Below are 7,852 nucleotides of genomic sequence, written 5' to 3' on the forward strand. Positions count from 1 at the left end.
CTGGCGGAATCATCGTGAAACTTTTTCAGTTGCAGAGTACGTGTCTGTAATGTAGTTGTTTCTGTTGCTTTCTGTATCCTCATGTCGTTATGATTGCTGATTATTCCGCCTTTTAGGGGCAATTTCCCACCCTTAAGAGGAGGAGAATCTATGTCTGCTCCTATGCACTCTTTGACAAGGCTATTGGCAAGACGAGAGTGACTTCTTATGCCGGAAATATTTTGCCACCATTTTAATTCAAATTGTGAACAGGGAGAGGGTTTCAACCCGGGACTAGCGATCTTTTGATTACGTACTAAAGCACAGCTACTTCCATCGTCTGTATAGGATACGCTTACACACCTGGCAGTCATTTTGTTCACATAGCGGCCCCAGCTATGTGACCAGTTTGCTTACGTTGGGATCGTATGTTATACTTACATGAAGATAAGAATAAAGGAGGCGATTTTGGAAATGTTTAGCTTCGCACTAATGTATTGACCTATGAGCTGATAATGTATTAGGGGGGAACCCCAAAAACGGATTTTTGTTATAAAAATTTGAATAAATACAAAATTCCTTCAGACAGCTTCAAAGTTCTCTCCATTAGATCTGACGCACTTGTCAAGTCTTTTTTTATTTTTTCACTGTTTGAATCATGTTTGGAACTCTTCAACTTTCATATCGTCCAGTACCCATTGCGGTGCTGTTTCTACCGCCCCCATATCATATTAACGCTTCCCCTTTGGCGTTTTTTTTTTTTTTTTCATCCGTAGGAGTAGGTAAGAGCCGCATGGGGCCACATCTGGCGAATACGGAGGATGCTGAACGACAGACCATCCCTGAGATGGCAAACAGAGGCTCACCAATCATCTGATCGCCAAAGCTCCAAGTGTTTCCACCGCACATCCTCTCGCAGACGTCTGATAACTTCCTGTTAACAACCTGGCCAGGGTTACAAATTCCCGATGCACAGTTCCACGAGTATCAAAATAGACAATGATCATAATCTTGCCATTAGGCCTTAAATGCCTCGCTTTTTTGGGGGGAGGAGGGGGGGGGAGGACTTGGGATTCCTCCACTGGCTTCACGCTTGCTCGGTTTCTAGGTCACACCCATAACACCAACTCTCATAACCTGTAACGATTTTGTTCAAAAAAATTTGGATCACTTCAGTCTCCGTTTCCACGTACTGACAATCATTTATGCGCATGGTTTTTTGCTCTTGTGTGAGAATTCTGTGGAACAAATTTAGCGGCAACACGTGCGACATGCAGATCCTCACTCAAAATCCGCTATCACAAGCTCCAACTCACGCCTGTCTGTTTCAGTTTGGTTGAACGTGAAACTACTATTCTCGTTAGTTTTTGGCGGCTTTTTTTTTCAAGCTTTTCCTCGTATTGCGATTTGCATGGCGTCCAGAACGAGGTTGGTCTTCAACACTTATCTTTTCTGTTCGGTAATAATGCAAATGCTTTGTAATGTAGTTGTGCAGTACGATTTTTGTTTTGTATTGTTTCGCCTAAAACCGCTAAGAGAGAACGATGCTCTAAAAAGCGTGGGCGGAATTAAATGACAATCGATGACACCTCAAGTCGACCAGGTAAGTGGCATCTGGTACTCGTCAAGCAAACACAACGACTGAAGCAGCATTTACTGGTGATCTCACTGAAATAATCACACACACACACACACACACACACACACACACACACACACACACACACACACACAGTGAAACTTTTGGTTTTTGTCTGGGACAATGGTCAAGATCCAGATATAAAAATACAGCTCGTATTCCCAGTTCCGACCTAGGTGTTGTGGAGGCTTGAAGGTTTCCCTTCGTTATGCCAGAACTGGAAGTCCGTTCCAAAATTTGGAGCCCATCTACTCCGCACTCTGCTTATGCTCGCTAGGACGTTTGGCTGAAAACAGCAAAGCTCTCCGACAGCCTACCTCACTCTCATCAGTCAGGGAAACTCTCATATTTTATTATTAAGTTATTTCCGTTTCCTGCATTGCTTCCAAACCGCTTAGTTCTGTATCTTCGTAACTAAGGTCAAGCAAGAGAAATAATAACTTCTGTGACACAAGAAATGAGATAGCGTGAGGAGATTAGTTTTTTCAATCAAATATTGCTTAAAGGAAATTAATTCTACATTTAGAACAGAACTTGAAGAAACTAATATTTGGACCAGTCGACATCAGTTTTGATGATATTCCTTTGTTTACCGAAGTGCCACTCAGTGGGGTGCATATCGACTCCCTTTTCCTGCATGGTTTCACCAAGCTGTTTCATGGATGCCTCACCCAGATCTACTTCATGTACAACAGCGATTTCTTCGACCAGCTGGAAGGAGTCGCCATGGGGAGTCCACTTACTTCGGTGGCTACCAGGTTCTTCATGGAGCATTCGCAGCAGTTGTTGGACCTGGTATCTAGTAACCATAAGGTCTGGTACATGTACTTCAACGTCGTCTTATGGAACCATGACGAGGAACAGCTCGATGAGCTCCTACATCTCAACGCTCTCCATTCGAACATTACTTTTACTATGGAGGTATAAAAGGATCAGTAAATATCCTTCCCAAGTATGCTGCTTACGAGAGATGGTGTGAACCTAGACCACAGCGTGTATCTTAAACCGACATACATGGATCCATTCCTGCACAAACTTCTAAATTATCACCATAGCTAGATAAGAGGTGTGACTGATACGCTCTTAACGCACTCAAGACGAATATGTGAGCAGCAGCACCTCGGAAGCGAAGTGCAACACATGAAATACGTTCTGAGGAACAATGGGTACTGCACCAGTTATGTAAGAAGTATATCACAAAACCCATCATCCTCAAAAGTGATACATCTCAACGTAGAATTGTCGGCCATAGCCTTTCTGCCATATCACATCAATGCAGGTATATGTTTAAAACAGTGATGTGAGTACAAGTCAGCAGCAGTTAATGAAATTTATATTTTTTAATCTGTTTTGTGGTCGTCATAACGTATCCCATCCATGGCAGTACTTGTTATGGGAAACGCAATGGTACTGCTAAAGGTTAATTCGCCTGTCAGATTCGATATGGGACCAGCATCCCTCGCCATCCCAGATGGGCGCCAAGATTCACAGTTACCCAGAAGGGTTGAGCTCAATCTCATGCACGAATTTACCTGCCACCCATGGTCCATATATCTATAAAAAGTGATGACTGACAATCTAAACGTCCTGAATCCCAGGTTAGAATCTCACCATTGTTTAAATTTTGAATAAAAATCGTCAGCAACAGCACCCTAAGACTTTCAGCAAAAGAAGTCGCCCTCGTTCTACCAATGACCTTGTGAAAGATGACAGAAATGCGAGCAGAGGTCCAGGGCACTCTGTTGGCCTTGGGAAGGGAAACTGATTCTAATAACGCATGAATCAGCAGTGACCAACGGCATGAGGATCCAGAAGGCAATAGAACCCACTGCAATACAGACACACAATTTGTATCTACAGGACATGGCCTGTAACTGAAAAAGTATAATGATGATATCTCCATTCAAGAAAGCTTCCTGGCTAACCACCCATTCGAATCTCCGGGAGAGAGCTGCCATGGGGGTGCTGACCATGAAAAAAAAGAGTGAACAACCAACGAAACGGCAACGCTCTACGGGCCACGGAGTGGAATGTATGAAGTTTGAATATCATAGGGAAGCTTGAAAATCTCAAAAGAGAAATGCTAAGGCTCGATCTAGATGTAGCGGGGTCAGTGAAGGGAATTGGAAACAATTCAAGGATTTCTGGTCAGACGAGTCAGTGTAAAATCAACAGCAGCAGGAAATGGTATGAATAGGAGGGTAGGGCAGAGAGTGAGTTGCTACGAACAGTCCAGTGGTAGAGTTGTTCTCATCAGAACACCTTCACCAACAACAATAGTTCAAAGAAACGTGCCGACATGGGAATCAAAAGATGAAGATAAAGAATATGAGGAAACTACACGGCTGATTCTGTACGTAAAAGAAGATGAAAATATAATAGTGCTGAGGGACTGGAATGCCGTTGTAGGGGAGGGAGTAGAAGAAAGGGTTACAGGAGAATACGAGCTTGCTACTAGGAATGAGAGAGGGGAAGGACTAATTGAGTTCTGTAACAAGTTTCAGCTAGTATTAGCGAGTATTCTTTTCAAGAATCAAAAGAGAAGGAGGTATATTTGGAAAAGACCGGGTGATACGGGAAGATTTCAGATAGATTACATCATGGTGAGACAGAGATTCCAAAATCAGATGCTGGATTGTAAGGCGTACCCAGGAGCAGACATAGACTCAGATCGCAATATAGTAGTGATGAAGAGTAGGCTGAAGTTTAAGAGAATAGTCAGGAAGAATCAAGACGCAAAGAAATGGGATACGTAAGTTCTAAAGAATCACGAGATACGCTTGAAGTTCTCAAAGGCTATTGATACAGCAATAATGAATAGCTCAGAAGGCAGTATAGTTGAAGAGAATGGACATGTAGAAGCAGGGCAATCAGAGAACTGGGACAGAAGATAGTAGGTACCAGGAAGATAAGTGCGAAGAAAGAAGTGATTGTTGGAAGTACTGATTTGACATACAAAAAAGTCAAAACAAAGTGAAATTAAAAGTAAGACGGTAACATTAAGAATGCAATGAAAATTCCACTGTTGAATACAGTGGAGAGAGAGGATAAGTAGAATGAGTACACAAAAGATCTCTATGAGGGGAGGACTTGTCTCACGCCATGATAGATGAAAGTATTGCAGTCGATAGGGAAGAGATTTGGGATCAAGTATTAAAACGAGAATTTAAAAGTACTTCGAACGACTTCAGATCAAATTGTAAAATGGTGCAAGTTCTTCGAAATACTGAGAACAAGCTCTAGGGAAAGGCTGGCAATGTAAATATATACAGTACAAGAATCAAGAGGGAAGAATATGAGTACATAATATGGGTTAAGAGTAAATCGAAGAAAGAGGAAAGTGATGATAAGAAGCAGAAACGAGAACAGCTAGAAACTGGGGATAACAAAGTAGATAAAGTTGAGGGATTCATTTACCTGGGTAGTAAAATAACCAATGACGGACGGAGCAACGTGGACATGAAAAGCAGGCTAGCACAGGCAAAAACGGGATTCATGACCAAGAGAAATCAACTATATCAAACATAGGCCATAATCTGAGGATAAAGTTCTGAGAATGGACGTTAGAGCTAAGCATAGCATGGTAGTGAAACATGAACTGTGAGACAACAAGAACAAAAGAGGGTCAAAGCATTTGACATGGGGTGCTACAGAAGAATGTTGAAAATTAGGTGGACTGATAATGTAAGGAATGAGAAGATTCTCCTCGAATCGGCGAGGAAAGGAATGTATGGAAAACACTGACAACAAGAAGGGACAGGATGATAGGACATCTGTTAAGACATTAAGGGATAACTTCCGTGCTAGCTCGTAGAGTGAGCTGTAGGGAGTAAAAACTGTAGAGGAAGACAGAGACTGGAATACGTCCAGCAGATATTGAGGACTCAGGTCGTAAGTGCTACTCTGAGATGAAGAGGTTGGCAGAGGAGAAGAGTCCGTGGCAGGCTGCATCAGACAATCGAAAGACATGACTCAAAAACATATTAAATAAGTAAATAAATAAAAATTATGGTTCACATTTCAAATTACACTAAGCAGACACCGTAGGTTGCATAACAACGCACGCAAAAGACATACGCCCTCTGTTCATATATTTATTGAAACGAGACTTCGGATTTCCTCCGAAGGCTATAGATGAAACAAGTCAGGGAGATCCTGGGAACTATAAAATCATGTGTAAACCTCAAAGAAATTTATATTCGTTCTTCAGTGGTCAACTGACAACAAAGACTATTTTCTAAACTGCCGAACCTACAAGTCTGAACGTGTAGTTTTATCGTAGCGCTTTTAGCATGTGTTTGTAATTTGTTTTTCCTTATAAGTTATACAATAAGACCAAGCTAGTGCACAACAATTGTGCATGAACTATATCACCGTATCATTACGTCATATTCGAAGCAAGGACGTACAGTTTTTACTAAGAAAAAGAATGAAATTTCAATGATAATAATTTTAAATTGGTACACTTGAAACAATTAACGAATTAACAACTGCAGTCATTATGTAGTAGCAACGTTTTTCAGTAAACGTACTACGACAACTACTTTTGCAGTAGCATGTGCCAAAGACGTAATTCAGGGTCTGAACTTAGCAAAGAAAGTGAAAGTAAATAACCATGACACTCAGAGAATTTATGTACCTAGAGAAAGTCTCCAATAATGCAAGTTGAAGAAGGACCCTCCAAATCATAAGACAAATAGACGAAAAGTAAATAGGGAAAATGACAATCCATAAAATCCACGTGAAGGAGAAAACAGAAGTCACGTTATTAAAAAAATGAAATAAAACTTACGGAGTGCAGGAAGCTCTAGCAGAACAGATATCAACGGTAAAGTTGTCGGTCGAGATGTCCCTTGTGCCCAACGATGCGGAAATCGAACTTCATAGAGTGGAATTAACTGTACATTTAGGAGAATATATGGATTAAGGATAAATAAACGTAAGATATCAATAAAGTTTTTCACTTACATAATTTCGTAACCAGTGCAAACAAATAGAAGTGAATGATTTCCCCTAATTGGGAAGCTAGGCTACTGAAGGTAAGAGAATTAGGAATTGAGTTAGTATAGGTTAAGAAAGCTCCGTTCGATAAATGTTCGCACTGACTTTAAGTTTCTTGGTATTACTTCCATAACACAGTATTGTATGGAAATTAAGTGTTGACCATAGGAAATATGGAGAAGAGGACACTTTGAATGTGGAAATGTAGAACACTGTTAAAAAATTTTGTGGGTCGATAAAAATTAATTTAAGAGGCCCTAGAGATAACAGGCGAGCAAAGAAGTCTACGAAAAGTAGCTGATACGTAAAAGGTGCTGGAAGGGGCTTTAAAGGAGAAAATTGTAGGGACCATAAAGACTAAAATTAGCAAAACGTAAAAATGATGTTGCGTGTAACAGTTAACTTTAAATTAAAAAGTTAGCACAACACAGGAAGAGAAGACGAAAGACTAATCAAACCAGTTTAGAGACTAACAAGTAAAATATCTTCCTCAAACTAAATTGTATTAACTGACTTAATTTTAGTTCTCTAGAGGTCATATATGGAAGCAGAATCAGAAATTCGTAACGTGAACTCAAGGAAAATAGCGTTGTAACGATCGCCTTCAGCCGCCTAAAGTATATAAATTACGTTTGTCTCGATGGAATTTCATGTCACAGAATTTAATTGTTATAATGGGTAGAACACCAATTCTAAACAAAAGTTTAAAAAAATTAATACAAATATAATACAGTAGGACATATTACTATAAGTTAAATGAGACACTCACGTTTTATGACAAACAGAATCAACGATCTGTTCTTCGCTTTACAGGAGCTTCCTTAGCACTCCGCTAAATGTGGATGTGGAACAGAGGTACAAAATTATCAAAGAAAATCCATGGTTTTCGATACCACTGGAAGAGAATGTCTGCAACGAGTGCTGCTATTGACGTATCGTGTCTGTGCTTCTGCACAGCGTATTTTAACAGAAAAGCGCGGAGCGACGTGTCACTTTATCACTGTTTGACATAGTCTACAAGGTTCTGATAACAGGTTAACGAGTTCTAAGACGTCCTTGTGGCACGATATCTCTTCTCTCTCTCTCTCTCTCTCTCTCTCTCTCTCTCTCTCTCGCACACACTCTCTCTCTCTCTTTGTCTCTCATACAGATATACACACACGCGACACACACACACACACACACACACACACAAACACACACACACAAAGACACACACACACACAGACACAC

General features: G+C 40.6%; 1 protein-coding gene across 2 annotated transcripts in view; it reads right to left on the bottom strand.

The window, feature by feature from the left end:
* Positions 1 to 7,551, bottom strand: part of LOC126336181 (uncharacterized) — a 52,536-nt gene extending 44,985 nt beyond the window's left edge. Inside the window, exon 1 of one of the 2 annotated variants that reach the window (XM_049999686.1) lies at positions 7,389 to 7,551. The gene's annotated coding sequence lies outside the window, so the exon portion shown is untranslated. Of the gene's footprint in view, positions 1 to 6,410; positions 6,456 to 7,388 lie in introns of those variants that run through there. The other variant, XM_049999687.1, reaches the window with a different exon arrangement.
* Between the last annotated feature and the right edge of the window lie 301 nt (positions 7,552 to 7,852).

The sequence above is a fragment of the Schistocerca gregaria genome, chromosome 2 (assembly GCF_023897955.1).
Source record: "Schistocerca gregaria isolate iqSchGreg1 chromosome 2, iqSchGreg1.2, whole genome shotgun sequence".
Lineage (NCBI taxonomy): Eukaryota > Metazoa > Arthropoda > Insecta > Orthoptera > Acrididae > Schistocerca > Schistocerca gregaria.